Genomic DNA, 16,928 nt, shown 5'->3' on the forward strand with positions numbered 1-16,928 from the left:
TTTAAAGACTCTCTTAAGGCAGATCTAAAAAAATGTAGTATAAACACCAACAACCAAGAAACATTAGTCTCTAATTGGAGAACAGCCTTTACCAAAGGTGTCATGGGCTTTGAAGACACTCAAATTCAGGATGAAAGGGAGAAATGTGCTAAGAGGAAGGCACATTTGGCAAACCCTCACCATGATCAGCTCCCGTCTGGAAACCAATGTCCCCACTGTGGAAGGGTGTGTGGGTCCAGAATTGGCCTCCACAGTCACTTATGGACTCACTGTTAAAACCATGTTTATGGAAGACAGGTAGGTAGCTGTGTTGGACTGCTGTAGTCGGTGGGGGGGGGGGGAAAATCCTTCCAGTAGCAACTTAGAGACCAACTAAATTTGTTATTGGTATGAGCTTTCATGTGCATGCACACTACAATCTTACTCGGCAATGAGTGATCACCAAAGAAGAAGAAGACAACCTATATTTAACAGTGGGTGGACAGATATAGGGCCAGCTCTATTTTTAGGCAGGGTGAGGTGGCTGCCTCAGGAGGAAGATGCTGGGGACAGAGAGCAGTGTTGAGGTACTGGAGAAGAGAGTTGTCTGTACCATGCACCTTGCCCCTCACCACCTACACTAGACATCTTGTCCGCCAAATATTGGTGATGCCCTGTATGGCTAGAACATTTGCTTTGAATATTAGGATGTGTTTTGTTCCTCTGAATACTCCTCTTCATTCTGTCCCTCCACATGTGTGAATATTCATTCTACAACACACATCTTTCCATGTTCTGTTGCAATGTTATGATTATTTTCCCCAAAGTTAGCTGACTTGAGCGTCCAATCACATGCACTAATACGCCGACAGATGTATCGAAGACGTGCCACAGAGTGCTTTGTTGGATTTCCAAATACATAGAGGCTGTGTACACACTCCTGTTTACCTGGCATCCAGTGCTCTCCCATCACTGGTTTGGGAAGTGGTGTATATAGAAATTCAGCCACAATCCATATCTATCCTGTCCTTTCCTGGAAATACTGCATTCTGGCGCATTTCTCCCCAAATCTGCTTCAATCCAAATTGAGAAAAAGATGCATTTTACGCTGGCAATGTGTACACATCCCTGGTGTTAAAAGATCCAGGGAATGACATTCAGAAACAAATTCCTCACATCTCATGCCATTCAGTGTAACGTTCAAAGAAGTTTCTGTCTTCTGTAGGCTTTGAAACAAATCACCTATATGAGAGAGAGAGAGAGAGAGAGTCCTGAGCCAAACTTCACTCACTTAGACACATAAAAACCATGCATGAAATGTAGCCTCCACATGGGAAGCACATGTGTCTAGGCTCCATATGTTTTCTCAGTAAGGAGAAACCAGGGGAGTCCCTGAGGTTTTGCCTTGCAGCTGTTCAGCTATTCTATATGGTCACAGAAAGTGTTCCCCCACCCCTGGTCTCTCTCTCTCTCTCCCAAATCTTAAAACTTTAGTGGAACTCCTAGGATGGCATTTGTAATACAGTTCCTCATATTTCAATGCACGCTGCCTCAGGCCTCCCATTAACAAGTCAGACCTTGAGCGGAACACAAGCCTCCAATTTCTCGGCAATCAGGATTCAAAAAAATGTGAACTGACCCAAAGGGCAAATGGAGGAGGAGGAGGAGGGCTGGGAGCAGATCTTCAGCTGTTTCTTGTTACTGGACATCATTTCTTTTAGGAATGAGCCTTTCCATCCTCTACTCCTCCTGCTCATGTTAGCTATTGCATCTGGTTTATTGCATTAAAAAAGAAAAAATGAAATACCTTTGCATGAACATTTTTTGGTGTTAGTTCAAACAATTACATTTAAAGGGAAATGCATTTTGTGTGTGTTTTCTGTACATTTTATTGCAGTATCTGGCATTTCTGCTGTTTTTCTGGTACTCTCTTCAAAGGGAAAATGAAAGCCTAAAATGAAAAGTATGTTTTTATGCAAGAAATTTCCTCTGCTCTCTGCCTAGAAAACTCCACTGCAGATGGTCAAATGCCTATCAAATAATTTCTAGTTGTATAGGACCAGTTAGCTAAGACCATGGTAGTCTCCAACTTGTGCATCAGTGGAATCGTAGATGGTTTTTGAACTTAATATCCTACCAACAACTCCTTATGCGTAACAGCTTTCAATCTTTTCTCCTTCCAGCTCTCTGTTGCATCCCTTCTTCTTGGAGATCTAGGTGAAGAACATGGATGGTATAGAGCCTGAAGGTCATAATGCAAGCATTAAGAAGGGAGTTTTCCTAGAAAATGCATGTAAGCATGTTTCTTTCTTTCTTTCTTTCTTTCTTTCTTTCTTTCTTTCTTTCTTTCTTTCTTTCTTCCCTCTCTCCTCCCCACAATATGCATGCTGGATTGTATTAAACTACCTTGTACTCAGAGTAGATCTATTGAAATGAAAGGCCATGACTAACTTAGGTCATGGGTCTACTCAACCCACTATATACAACTCTCTGGAACATACAGATTCCTGCATAGGTGGTCATGAGCATTATTTCCCAGACTTGTGCATATATACAATGCACACCACAACACAACTCCCTCTCCCATACTCTGGCATAAGTCCACCTTCAACAGATAGTAGTAGTTGTGGAGGAGGAAAGGAACTTTGATTCCTTTCTGCCAGGCAGCCAAAAACAGCACAGGAAATGGAATATCCACCCCCCACTTCTCTACCTACCCACAGCCTAAGTTGCTTCCTTCCTTGAAGCTTATTGCCTTAGAAAAGCACTAATCAGTTGCTGAGACAACCAAATCCTACAGGACCATAGAAGGCCTGACAAATTTATAGTGAGATGTACTTTGGTAGGATCATGCCAAGTTCATCAGCTGCTGGGACGAGCTCTGCAGCTCAACAGCTCTGAAGCCCACCCAGCTTCTTCTACGTTGGCCGTAGCCACATTTGTACAGCTCCTGCACCCCTCTCCGAAGGAATCTATTGATTTGACACATTCCCATTGTGCTTTCAAGGGCATGCCTTAGACACAGACCATAGAGATGAGTTGTGGATCAGGTTTGGGGCAAGATGGGCCTAATTCGCAAGGTCTGGTAGAGACAGCAAGACAGATTCATCCTCTATATCCTTGTCATACTCTGCTCTTCATACAGATAAACTTAACAGATCAATCTTAACTGATTCATTTAGGGTTTGTGCCAGAATCAGAATAAACAAAAATGACTATGTAGTCATGCCAGACATCTGTAGTTTATATCACTCAGAATTTTTGTAACCAATCTGCCTAGCCACCCACGTGCCCATTAATGTATCTTGGTTCTAAGATGTTGCAGGAATACAAATCTTTATATAGTTCTAATCTATGAATAGTCGACTGTGGATTTCCAATCCTTACTGTAAGCGGCTCTCACAACATCAGACACATACTTGTTTTTATATTTTGCTTGGTAGGGCCATGTGATCAACTAATACAGAGTCTAAATGCATTTTCGCTGTGCCCTCTGGTCTGTATTACTAGTACTTGGATGGATGAGCCTGGTGGGCCTGACCTAAGTCACCTGTTCCTATCTGGGTCCTAAGTACATCATCTAAGGGTCGAGGCATGTGTTTGTGTTTGCAATTGTCCATAGAAGACATTGCTGGACCAGGAAAGGCTGGTAACATGCACTGTTTACTTCAAGGCCGGATTCCTGCCATGAACTCACTGTGGGGCCCAGAAAGTACAGGAGCTGCAGCCCAGTTGCTGACAGGAGTGAGACCAGGGGCAAAACAAGGGTTTCTTTCACCCATGTCAAAGACCCAATTTGGCACTTCCCCATGCGTATTTGCATCCACACAGAGAGAGAGACTAGGAGCCTCAATGGCACTTTTCTGGAGGCTTCACCCAGGGCAAAAAACCCAGCTAACCCACCCATAGCTATGGTACTGTACTGTACTGTACTGTACTGTGGGGTGGGTCATTGAACATACAAAAGGCTTATAATAGCTTGGTTTGTTTGATAGTGGGAGCCATCAGCCAGGCAGAATATGATGGTGCCTGGAGGGGGAGGTTGCTAAGGTAACAGAGGGAGTGATGTCCCCAAAGGAAAAAAGGTGTCCTTTTAAACTGAGGTTTTGAGCAAGGGTTTTTGAGGAGGAGAAAGCAGGTGCCAGAACACCATGTGTGCTGCACCAACAGATCAGGAGGCGTGGCTGGCAGCCGCTTTGGACCCAAGCTTGCAGAAGCTACGAGAGGAGCAATGAGAGACACGCTTGAGGTGTAAAGTTCTGCACTGCCTCCATCAAAGCTCAGGTTGTATGTGTAAAATAAAATATATTGCTCAAAGACACTTGCTTCCGCTGTGCCTCCTTCCAAAGAAACACAAACCTTGGTTAAGTGCCATGAGCCCTGGAATCTTGCTACCGCTGTAACAATATCTTTGCCTGTGACCTTCACTTCTCCATCTCCAGCCCCCTCTGTCATTTGAAAGTCTCTTGCTCCATCTGTCCTCCCTCCCTTGCTTCCCCTGATGCCTGGACCAGAAACCTCTATCATTTGCCTTGTAAAGCAAATGGCAGTTTCAAGGGTGGACCAACTTGGATCGGGAGACTGGTGTGGGGAAAGGGTTAATACGTGTGCACACATATACAGGCAGGCACACACATCTCCAAGGAAGTTCAACCCTGTCCTCCCATGATTATACTTACCATTTTTGAAGAGTGTGGAAGACGCAACCCATGATCTCCACTGCCCCATCCAGCTGCAATCTAGCAACCCTCTTCTCAACACTGTCTCAAGGCCTGCTCATCAATTCCTCCTTTTCCAAGGCTGAGAGACATGTGGCGGTGTGTCCACTGCAAAATGCACATTTCTTTCTGACATGGTGGAGATTAATGTGCTTCCTTTCACTCCAAAGGGCTGCTCTGCTTTGCTGAATTGAGGAAGTCTGTCATTTATAAAAACATGAGGTTAATGTCAGGGCAGTTTGTTAGACAGCAGGGGTGAGCCCAGACAGCACATAGGCAGGGGACATCAATTAAGAAATGGAGGGTGGGGGGGATTGTTCAATGGCATAGTCCTGCTCAATGAAATGAACAAAAAGAGCTTTCTTTCTGGTACTACCCAAGGGAAGCTGCGCTGGTTCAACAAGGGGTAAGGAAAGCCATGATTTGCGTCAGAGAGGCTGCAAGGCAAATTTCTCAGAAGAGCTCTGGGAATGAATGGGAGCCTTACTTGGAATTTGCTTTTTCTCCAGACAGTGCGAAAATCTATGCTGCCCTCAGAGGAGCTGGTTCAGTATCTATCAATTCCATTCTGTGCAATCAGCTTGTTGCACAATCAATGCACATTTGTTTTCCTTTTATATGCTCTCTTACTGCTTCAGATCCTTGCTTGATTGGCATTTCTGTGGCTGTGATGGGATTTCTGAGGGGGAAACAGAGTTTTGATATAAACATTTTCTGTTTTGTTTTGTTTTTTAAGATGACAATGGTGCTATTCCAGAAGAGTGTCTTATGCCAGGAGGGTGACATTCCTTCCCCCAAACATCTACTGCAGGAAGTGGCACTGAAAATCTAGATGTCTGCTTTATGTTGTGGTGCCAAAGAAAAACACTGTGATGGTGTGGGAGCCCAATGTAGATTCTCCCCAGCAGAGCACAGATGAATGAATACAGGTGTGCTGGAAGGCCATGGTGTGCAAAGAGAGGCAGAGAATGGGGGGTTGGTGCCGGGGAGGCAGGCCAGGCCTAACAGAAGCAGCCTTCTCCAAGAAAGAAGAGAGAAATTCCGTATACAGTTAGCATTCCGCCCCCCCACCCCAACCTACCCTTTTGCACTTCCTGAAACAATAAGCAAACTTACCTTTTGGAATTCGCATTCCTCTGAATGTTGTGATTCACTTCTGCAACCAAAAGATGCGTATACAAATGCATATGCAAGGTGATAGTGGGCATAGAAATGCATGTATTCGTGAAAATAACACAGAAATATGTATTCTGTTGGGGGAAATGCTTACAAAATGTGTATATTTGGGACCATTGCATACAAAAATGCTGGATTTATGGTTGGAAAATGAGAAATGGAGAGAAACAAAAACTGACAGAATTAACCCTCCCTGCCCATGCCCAGTGAATATTTGGTTACAGTAAGACTTCCTCACTTAGGACTTCCTAGCTTACATTTGTGCAACACAGTCCTATACAGTGGTGCCTCGGGTTAAGAACTTAATTTGTTCCGGAGGTCCGTTCTTAACCTGAAACTGTTCTTAACCCTAGGTACCTCTTTAGCTAATGGGGCCTCCCACTGCCACTGCACTGCTGCTACGTGCTTTTTGTTCTCATCCTGAAGCAAAGTTCTTAACCTGAGGTACTATTTCTGGGTTAGCAGAGTCTGTAACCTGAAGCGTCTGTAACCTGAAGTATCTGTAACCCAAGGTACCACTGTATATGTCTCCCTTGTACAGAATCTAGAGGAATCTGGTGGAAATGGACTATCAAGCAGATTCTTTCCATCCCCAACTCAACCCTTATCACAGCACAGACTCTTGGTATGAATGGTTTTTGACTTAGTTCTCTACAATGTAAGAGGGTTTTTTATTTCAATATTCACGCATTATGCTTAAATACATAAATTGCTTTGTGATGTGTGTTATTTAAGACTCTTTGTTGTTTGTGCTGAGAAAGGATCAAGGGGCTATTCCTCTGGGAATTCGTTAACTTTGATAGGAAAACACACAGAGATGGTAACCGATTTGTAAATATATGATGATGCATGCCCATTGTGTGCTATGAGATATGTGAAATAAATAAATGCATATTTCCACATCAGCAGCTGAAAAGATGGAAGAAAGTCTTGGGCAAAGTAAATCAATTGCAGTCGTTTAGAAAGCACTGGATCAAAGTGCCAATGAGCGACAGATGAAGCCACATTTCCACATCCCTATTTAGAAGAAAAACCTTCTGAATTTAAAGGGACTTACTCCCCAACAAAAGTGTATTGGATTGCCTTATCTACTACACTACACTAGTTCTTGAAAAATCACATCTGCACACGCAGACACACAGACACAAATCTGGCTTTGCCAGAGATGGAACACCGAGCCTTGCTTCTGTCGTGAACTTCTGTGTGGACGAGAGAGAAAGAGTGAGAAATGGTCCGCTACCACTATGAAGCCAGTTCCGAACAGTTCAACCCCCACATAATGTGCCGCTGTTCTATATTTCTGTGTCAGACAGAAGTGGCTCACTCTAGAAATATGCGAGCCCTGATGTGACAAGGCAGCTGGCTGATTAGAAGCAGTTAGTATTCTTCACAATGCCAACAATATATTTTATCAAGATTTCCCCCCCCCCCCGCCCCCCACTGCAGACTATTTCCCTTTAGTGCAAACATGAAATGGCCTGCGAGATAAGAAGTCCATTTATACAAGTTCACACTGTAGCAGCCAAAACAGTGCCAGGGGAACAGAAATTGCTCCCCTCCCCTGCCCCCCTGATCTCCCCAATCAGCTGGCCAGCAGGCACACACCCCACCATTTCCTCACATTCTGCCTCTGTTCTCACAATTCCCACTACAAACTTTGGCTGCCCAGACTCTTCCTGCCTGCTCTGCAGACTTCCACTAATGCAGACAAAGCCAAGGGCTGTGAGGCTGGGGGAGAGATAAGGTGAAGAGAATTCACAAGCAGCTTGGAAATGCCTCTGCTCCACCCTGGTGTAGTGAGACACTCTTTGCTGTAGCTAAGCCCATGTCTGTCAATAGTCGCCTTTGGCAGCTCCAAAGAAGGAAATCCTGCTGACAACTTTCCTAGACAATCACATCCATTGCCAAGTGCGCTTATGGTTGGGAGGTTTATCTTAATAGCTGCTAACCAATCTTTGCCTCTCTGTAACGTAAATCATCTGCAGAACCTTCACCTCTGTTTTGCTACTTTTATTATATAATATAGAAGGAGCAAACCCAGACATGAAGATTTCCAGTATAAGAAAAGCTGGATGTTGGAGCAGACAACCTAAGGAAGTTATAGAAGTTCCTTTGTTATTTTCTTAAAGAAAAGCCTGGAAGGTGGTTGCATATAATTAGTGGTAATGGCATATAATTAGTTATATTTATTCATACTAGTAAAGCATAGCACTTGAGAGGCCTTTAGATGTTGCTGCATTACAGTCTATTCACCCTTGAAAACAGGTGTGATGAGTTAGATGGGGTTCATACGTGAAATTAAAAGTGGTGTTCTGAATGTGTGCACTAACTTTTAATCCCAGTAGCTCAGCTTTCAAGGGGCATACACATTGTGATGTGTTTTACATGTTTCTTGGTCTCTTTAAAAATTGGTGCATCGCAGCCAAGGATTCCTGGATGGTTAAGTCCAGATGAAATCAACTATGGGGTGCAGCACTCATCTCCGTTTTCAGGCCAAGGGAGCTGGCATTTGGCCGCAGACAGCTTTACGGGTCATGTGGCCAGCATGACTAAGCTGCTTCTGGCGAACCAGAGCAGCGCACTGAAACGCCGTTTACCTTCCTGCTGGAGCGATACCTATTTATCTACTTGCACTTTTGCGTGCTTTTGAACTGCTAGGTTGGCAGGAGCAGGGACCGAGCAACAGGAGCTCACCCAGTCGTGGGTATTTGAGCCGCCAAGCCCTAGGCTCTGTGGTTTAGACCACCTGTGTCCCACTAATTAGGGCATACTTCTACTCAAAGGAAGGTGTGCTGAATATATGAACCACATTTCATTCTAATACCTTAGTACCAACAAACTGACAAGCAGTGCAACAAGCAAGCTTACAAATGGAACGCTTAACAGGTAAGTTAAACCATAGGCCTCATTTCTGTTGGTCAATAATGAGTACCCTGCTAGTGCCCTGCCCTACTTTCCCCTCCCTTTTAGGATGCTTAAAGCAGATCACGGGTTCATAAAAGGACTGGAAACATTTCCCAGAAAACTAATAACATTTATTAAAACCTCTGAGCAGTGATTTTGAAAACCCCCAAAACGTGACATACAGCCAATAAAAAAACACCAATTATCTTTAAAATCCTGCTGGAACAAGAAAGCTCCTGCCCTCTTCCTGAAATCCTGTAATGTTAGGTGAGCCAGACCAAGAATGCCCTTGAGAGGCAGTTCCCTGGCTGAGGTGCCTCAGCTGAGAAAACTCCTGCTCTTCCATGTTCTTACAGACTTCGTCAGCTGATGTAATCTGAAGCAGATCTCTTTGAGGTATGCTGGGACAAGGCCATAGATAACATTGTAGGAAACTGGTAACCTGCATCTTGAATTGGGTCTGGGAACTTACATGCAGCCATGTTACATATTATGTTTACATTATATGCTATCTTTGCCTTTCTCTTGTCATTTGGCATGGTACAGCCAGGGCCGTCTTAAGCATATCCTGCACCGTGGTGCAAACATCCCTCCAGCGCCCCCCCCCCCCGGGCAAATCCAAAACAAGGGAGGGATGTGTGGAAAATGTCCTCTGCCTCCCCCCCCCCCCGCCCCGGCCCCCAGCGTCGGACATGCGCCCGAGAAGGCAGCCCAGGAAGGCAGCCCAGGAAGGCTGTGCACCACCTTTCGCCAGGAAACAGGAGGAGGACAACGACTGGGAGCAGGGTCGTCTTTAGCAGATGCAGAGGCTTGGGAGGGAAGCTGCACACAGCTTCCATCCTAAGCCTCTGTGGGGATCGCTCTCCTCCTGCAGAGGCTTGGGAAGGAAGCTGCACAGCCATATAGTTGGCAGGTTGCAGCTGGCATGAATGCAGGGAAAGGGGAGGTTGCCAGCAAAGCAGCGCTGCTCCCCCACTCGCTAGGGTGCCCCTGAGAGGCCGGCGCCCTGGCACAATGAACCACTAACACCAATGGGAAAGACGGCTCTGGGTACAGCATTGTGCACTAACTGCATTTTTAAAGACATTTTCAAGGGTAGTCCCAAGAAGGATGCATTGCAATAGCCAATCTAATGGATTCCATAAATATGCATGATAGATACTAGGTCTTTGAAGAAGGAATGGCTAGTTATTCAGCTATAACTGGATCTGGCGAGTTGTCTATTTCATTTTATTTCTTCTTCTTCTTCAAAAAAGAAAAGAAAAAAGAAAAAAAGGGGTGGAGAATCCAGTTAAGAGAAATCGAAATCCAGTTCAAATTTCACATTATCTGAGGTCTCATGTTATCCACAATGATAATCACATCCATATTGCCCAGATACAAATTCAGTGTGTTTGATCTATCTTCTCTCTAATTAAAGGTAAAGGTAAAGGTACCCCTGCCCGTACGGGCCAGTCTTGACAGACTCTGGGGTTGTGCGCCCATCTCACTTAAGAGGCCAGGGGCCAGCGCTGTCCGGAGACACTTCCGGGTCACGTGGCCAGCGTGACATCGCTGCTCTGGCGAGCCAGAGCCGCACACGGAAACGCCGTTTACCTTCCCGCTGGTAAGCGGTCCCTATTTATCTACTTGCACCCGGAGGTGCTTTCGAACTGCTAGGTTGGCAGGCGCTGGGACCGAGCAGCGGGAGCGCACCCCGCCGCAGGGATTCGAACCGCGACCTTTCGATCGGCAAGCCCTAGGCGCTGAGGCTTTAACCCACAGCGCCACCTGCGTCCCCTCTCTCTAATTACCATATGACATAATCTAGAACCCAATCAGCTGCTCCTGAGTTTGAAGGAAAAGAAAAACAGAATTGGATATTACCTTAAAAACTGCTAATAACCCCAGTCATTAAGAGATTATCATTTCCAGTTGTTCAGCTCCCATCAACCGCGTCGTCTCCAGGGAAGAAAGGGGGCGAGCCAGGGGCTGCCCTGACCTTAAGTGGCCCTACGAAGGCCCGCCCCTGCCGCCAGCCGATTGGCTGGCGCCACAGGGTATGCTAATTGGGTGAATCCCTGTCTCCCGCGAGGCTGACGCCAGCCTCGCGAGAGCGAGTGTGGGCGGGGTCGTGATCCCACAACCCCCCCTCCTCCTGAAGATCGGAAGGGGCACTCTGAAGCCACTTGGAGCTAATCCACTATCTTTGATTTATACAGTTCCATTACTGTATTTCTGCCATTTTGAATGTTTCTACAGGCAGGAAATGCACATTTGAAAGACCAAAATATATAATTACTGTCTCTTGCACAATTCCTGACTCTTGAAAAACCTTGCTTGGAAAGCAGACACTGGAGAGACAGATCTTCAGGCAAGAAGAGGAGGGATGAAATCTCCTGAAATGTAAACTATGCAAAATTACTTTTGAATTCCAGACTTTGCTGGGATGTAAACTTATTTTTCATCTTTTAGCCTGGGAAAAGTTTCTTCCTGCTACTATCTTTTTGTGGACTCCTCTTGATTCCTTAAGATTAAAAATGAATCATGCATCCCTGTACACAGAACCACCATTAACCCAAACCCTTTTGGAACATCTACGGAGGCAAGAAGCTCAGTCTTCTTCACCAGTGTTCTATGGTGAAAGGAAGCTGCCCCTTAGCACTTTCCGTCAACAAACCATGTGATCAGTGAGTTTCACCATGGGCTCTTTATGTAGCCCTGATCTGGATGGATAGGGTGGAGTACTACTTCATCTTCCTGCCCCAACAAAGAACATGAGAAAGAGGGATTAGGTAGGATCTGCTAACAGCTGCTTGTTCCTTCATTAGTATGGCATGGTTCACACTTCCAGAACCACAAGAACCAGTTGCCATGGCAGGCTACATCTGTATCAGTGAGAAGCGGTGCATGTTGCTCATTAACTATTATGTGGTTTGCGGCATTTGCCAAGTTATATATCTACATGGTTTCCGTGAAAAATGTTAACCAGATGCAGACCTGCTTTGCTTTTGAACAGAGCTGGGGAAGCTTATGGCCCTCCAGATGTTGTTGAACTACAGCTCCCATTACTCCCTGACCATTGGCTGTGCTGACAGGAGCTGATGGGAGTTGAAGTCCAGGAACATCTGGAGGTCCACAGGTTCCCCACCCTGATTTAGAAAGATTGCATGCTCTGGAAGCAATACATGGGACAATGCTGTATCTGCCAAATGTCATCCCTTTTAACAGAGTACTTTTGTCAACTCTCAGAATGCTTCCACTTTACATTCCAGCTGCTTTTTGAAAACAGTTCCATGGCCCTTTTTTTGTTTGTTCCGTCTTGCAATACATTCAATTGCAATGCTAGGAGCTCCCTACTCCCACCTTGTCAATCTGCTACATTTCAGGCCTGCAGCGATGTTTACGATTAAAGATCAAGGCTCTCATAATCAAAGGAAACCAATCTTCCCAAAATTACATGATCACAGCGCAACATGTATGAATAAGACTTGAGTAGGGGACCACCCAGCTCTTACATTTGTTTGCAAACCATAATGAAACCAGAAGCCAAGGGCATGAGCACAGATCATGAGCACTCAAAACATTTGGAGAAAATTTGAAGAGTTGTATTTGCATCAGCTGGAATGTTATTAAAATTCATCAGAAGATTCAGACATGGAGAGACAAAAGGAGCGTCAGTGATGGGTAATAATGACATTTTCAGACATCATCTACTTTAAACATCAAGTAGCCTCCATGATTAACAAGGTTCATCTAGCCATATTTCTAATGTGCTTGTAGCTTGATGAGCAACTTCAGTAGTAGCTATGCCCACTAGGACTGGTAGGGATTCAATTTTATGTTGAGCAGAATGTTCCATCAGTGCAAGGATTTCTCCTTGTGCAGTGAAATAATCTCCAGCTCCTCTCCCCATGCACTCCTTTAATTTATTCTGGGGGTTCCACCAACGATCCAGAGCAGATTTGGGGATGGCATGGATAGCATGCATAAGGGGTGAGGGAGGAAGTCTCATTGTACTAGCAGGAATCTTTGCATTGGCTTCTGTTAGTGCAATGATTTAGTGGAATATGTCCCAGTGACTGGACCTGATCATGTATTTAAACAGTGGCAAAGAAATATAGTAAAAGAGAAGAAGCACAGGGTGGTTGGATGTCTCATTTTTATGGGTTTGTTGGCTACCCATAGGCATCCAGTAGGCCACTATGGGAACAAAATGATGGACTAGATAGGTGTATAGTATGACCCATCAGGACCCTTCTTAGGTTCTGGAAGTGAAGATTGTAGTAATATAGTTACTGACTTACACTTGTATGCATGAAGGAGTTAATCTGATCCCAGAGCTCAGGTTGCAAGTGGGTGTGGCTTAGCAGGCTGTCAGCAGCCTCTGCTTTCCTTCTTTTCAGTCTTTTCTTTTTGTGCTTCCTTAACAAGCAAGGAGCCATGCAGCCAATGGCTCACAGCTACAAGAAAAACCAAGTGAACTGAATCTCTCCAAAAGAAAGATTTTAAAGTCTGTATATTTGGTAACCCAAAGATTGCACTATCCTTTTTGTAAGAAAACCAATTACTTTAAAGTTGCTTGGAACCCTTTTTTCTCTGTTTTACTGGGACCAAATGGAGACTTGCTTGCTGTTATTTTCTGGAAACTCTGTGAGTAAAATATTCACTTATTTGCAAGCTAAGTGCCTGTGATTTATTCTAGCCTAAGTATTTTTTATGAGGAACATTTGTTTAATGATGGATGAGGACAGATGTAAATCTAGCCAAGTATTAATGTGCTCTGTGCTTAACTTTGCTATGAGAAAGTAAGAATCTCTCTTCCAAACCTCTCTCTCCAACAAAGGTAGCTTTTCTGCACTGTGCTATATTGGTGGGTATACTTGTGGTCTCATGGGCCTGTTTCACCTGTCACATCCATGCCATACATTTGGCTTGCACATGGCTTCCCCCAAAGAATCCTGGGAACTGTAACTTATCCCTCAACCGTGCTACAATTCCAATCACCCTTAACAAACCTACTCTCCCAGTATTATTTGAGGGAAGCCATGCACTTTAAATGTATGGTTTGGATGTGACTGCAGTTGCAAATGGAAGATAAAGAACCACAGCCAAAAGGGGCTGATTAGAAGAGCTTAATTTCGTTTATTTTTCAAAAACATTTTCTTTATTATGGGCAGATGCTGTTTCAGAGGATGACTGCTAATGGCGGCCAGATTGTTTGCACAGGACTAACTCCCTAGAAGTTCTTGTTTGTTTTATCTCAGGTCGAAAATATCCAATCAGTGGCCTCCTTGCAATAGCCTGCGAGGCAAAATATGAAAGTCTATGTGAGAGCAGAAGCGCAAATGACAGCCTTTTCCACGTCACCCACCATAAAGTTTCTTTTGTCTCTTTTGTGGGGGTTGCTCGGTGATCCAAGGCTTAGTGCTAGCAGTGCTGTACTGTAATATTAACTTACCCAAATCTGCAATAAATTTGCTTTGCTGCCTCCCCTCCTTGCTATGGCACTACAACTTTAGGAGCGCTGAAGAACCATAAAGCCTTTTTACTGGCAGCTTTTACAATTGCAAATCAGAGTATGCAACTGGATAAACATTGGACAAAGCACCAATTTGCCATGTGCCCTCACCCCATGCACAGCATGTGGACAGCAGTTGTAGTGACAGATTTATGGGGCCTCATAATTAGCCGCAGTCCCTAGCTGTGGAACACTCACTCCTTTACCCCAATTCATGTGTGCATTAGAATAACTTTTTCATTTCGGTCTATTCCCCTGCCATATCTTCTAAGACAATAGAAGGAGAGAAAGCCTATTGGTCACACTGGATAGAAGCAGGCTGGTGGAATGCCCAGGAATGAGACTGCATGGTGCCTAGCAAAAGGAGACCAGTTTTGTGGCATTTGTCCTTGAGATGTGTTTGGGCGACAGAAACAAACTGAGAGGAAGTCACAAGTTGAGAAGCCCCTTAATTTTTCATAAGAAGCGTTGAAAAGGCTCATCCAAAGACTACTACTTAAATCAGAAAATGTGGACCTAGCCCAAATGTTTGAATATGGATCAGGTGGCAGCCATTTCATGAGCATAGCATTTATCTCCAAAGCTCGTTGAAGGATAAAGTCTGGAAGGCTTGCGATGGCACAACTTTCCAGAATTCAAATTCCATGCAGACCCTACTAGTTCACACTAGCATTTAAAAACTGTGAGGCAACATAGCCACAAACTAGAGGTCAAAAAAGAAGTTTGCAACTGTAATGGAAATAGCCAACTCTGTTGCAGGCTCTAGCAGGGGCCTAACTTCTCTGCAAAAGATTCATATGACACCCCCCCCACTCACTTTTTGTGTGTGAGATCTGCTTTGCATGAGTTTTGTGTTCCCTGCCATGAATTCACTAATCTGCAGCTTGGCTCAGTTCCATGAAAAATCTGCTTTGTATGGGTTCTGAGTTGTCTGCCACGAAGCCACTGATTGTCATTTGAATTAGAAACTGACAGCCTCAATGGATAAATGGTTGGCCTGATATCACGCTCAAATGTATCCCTTGCTAGGAGGGGATCTGTGAACACTTGGAACAGCTTAAAAACTTAGAGAAATTGTATTTTCACATCCTTTTACCATTGGACTCTGTCTGACCACAAAATTCTGTCCCTTGATCCTAGACTTCATCCCTGAGGTCTCACCCATGTACCAAAATCTTAAAGGCTGGCAACGTTATTGTAGACCCAAAAATAAATAACATTTATATTGTATTTCAGAATCACCTAGTCTCAGTCATTTACAACATTGTTACTTGAAGTGCTTTTCTATCTTGGCTTTTTCTTTTTTTACGAGGGCTGTGTGAAAAATTACCATTTGTGACTCTATACTAGGCTCTTTCAAATGGTTTCTTTGGCTTTGTAAGGGTTTGGGACTCAAGATAAATATTTATGCATTTCGAAACCACTGCCAGATGTGTGGAGTCTCTTATCTTTGCCACTGCATCATGTCCCATGCGGGTTAGAGCTTATGTGCTCCAAAATTCATTGGACACCTCTCCCCTGCCCCCGCTACCCATTCATTAGGATTTGGTAGTGATGTGCAAATGTTTGGAGTGGGGTCAATTCCAGTGGGGCTAATGAAGTGTGGAGCAGTGCAGAGACGGGGAGGGGGGGTGGAATGGGACGACTGTCCTCTTTCAGCACCAAGCCATGCCCCAGAATCTACAGAGAACACGCCTGCCTTTTGTGTAAATGTGCCTTGGACTGAGACCTCAGCCAGATGAGCAATAAATAAACTTGGTTAACACAGATCGTCCACAAAGGCTTGTATATAAAGCTGTGCACATGTATCCCTGGAATTAAAAAAAGAAAGGGGGGGGACTGTGTTGGCTTTCAAAGCTCAGTGTGGACTGTTTTCCTCTTTCTCTTTTTCTTTCTTTTTTCCCTGTTTGGATTTTGAGGAGCTCCCAGCCCTTCCCAGAGTGTGTTTTCAGAGAGCCGGGCATGAGCTCCATGTATACTTTTGAAGTAAGCTCTTAAAAAATATAGGTGGCTAATGTCTTCAGTATGTATGAAATATACCATATGTTGTGAAACAAAAGGGGCTCTGTGCTATTAAAGTTTCAGCTCCACGCTCCCCTCCCCTCCCTCCCTCCCCCTTCCCACCCCCACCCCCTTTCACCCTTCCTTCCTCTGTTCCTGCTCAGGCAACTAGGAGGGGAGGGAGAGAAAGAGGAGAAACCCAGTTGCTTTGAGATGCAGGCTGAGGTGGATGGAGAAGACAGGATCTGCTGGCTGGCATGGTAGCCGGGGGGGAGAGCATCATTTTACTGCTGCAGGTAAGGGGGCCTAGTGGAGGCTGGAGGGCAGACTTTACTCAAGGCTGTAGGCTGGAAATGGATGAAGCCAAACAGTGATCAGAAGTTTGGTATATTTCACAAGTGGCATGTATAGGTCAAGAGACCGAGAACTTGGCATGTTCCCCTCAGTATTAATGGAAGAGTCGAGGAGATTCCTTCTCCACAGGCTTGGCTTTGCCATCTGTGTGAGGCACAGCCTTTTTCTTGCCACTCCAGTTCGATCTGTGCAATTATCTCAGCAAGGCAGCTTCACTTAGATCATGAGTGCTTTCCTAGGATCAGGAAGCCTGTCCCGACTGCTTAAAGACACTGACCTGTCTGCCCTTTGGTATC

At 44.7% G+C, this 16,928-nt stretch overlaps 1 protein-coding gene and 1 long non-coding RNA gene across 4 annotated transcripts in view; one reads left to right on the plus strand and one right to left on the minus strand.

Annotated features, from left to right (window-relative positions):
- Positions 1-483: 483 nt before the first annotated feature.
- LOC307211433 lies at positions 484-4,872 on the minus strand. The gene is made up of 3 exons (XR_013836451.1): positions 4,659-4,872; positions 2,117-2,192; positions 484-1,221 (listed from the first exon to the last, which is right to left on the minus strand). It is a non-coding gene; the product is annotated as an uncharacterized lncRNA (long non-coding RNA).
- Positions 4,873-16,463: 11,591 nt separating this feature from the next.
- The window catches only part of SYNPO (synaptopodin), a 79,988-nt gene continuing 79,523 nt past the window's right edge, over positions 16,464-16,928 (plus strand). For all 3 annotated transcript variants that reach the window (XM_079968187.1, XM_079968188.1, XM_079968189.1), the window contains exon 1: positions 16,464-16,574. The gene's annotated coding sequence lies outside the window, so the exon portion shown is untranslated. The remainder of the gene's footprint in view (positions 16,575-16,928) is intronic.

The sequence above is a fragment of the Podarcis cretensis genome (genome assembly GCF_951804945.1).
Source record: "Podarcis cretensis genome assembly, chromosome: 2".
NCBI classification, from domain to species: domain Eukaryota; kingdom Metazoa; phylum Chordata; class Lepidosauria; order Squamata; family Lacertidae; genus Podarcis; species Podarcis cretensis.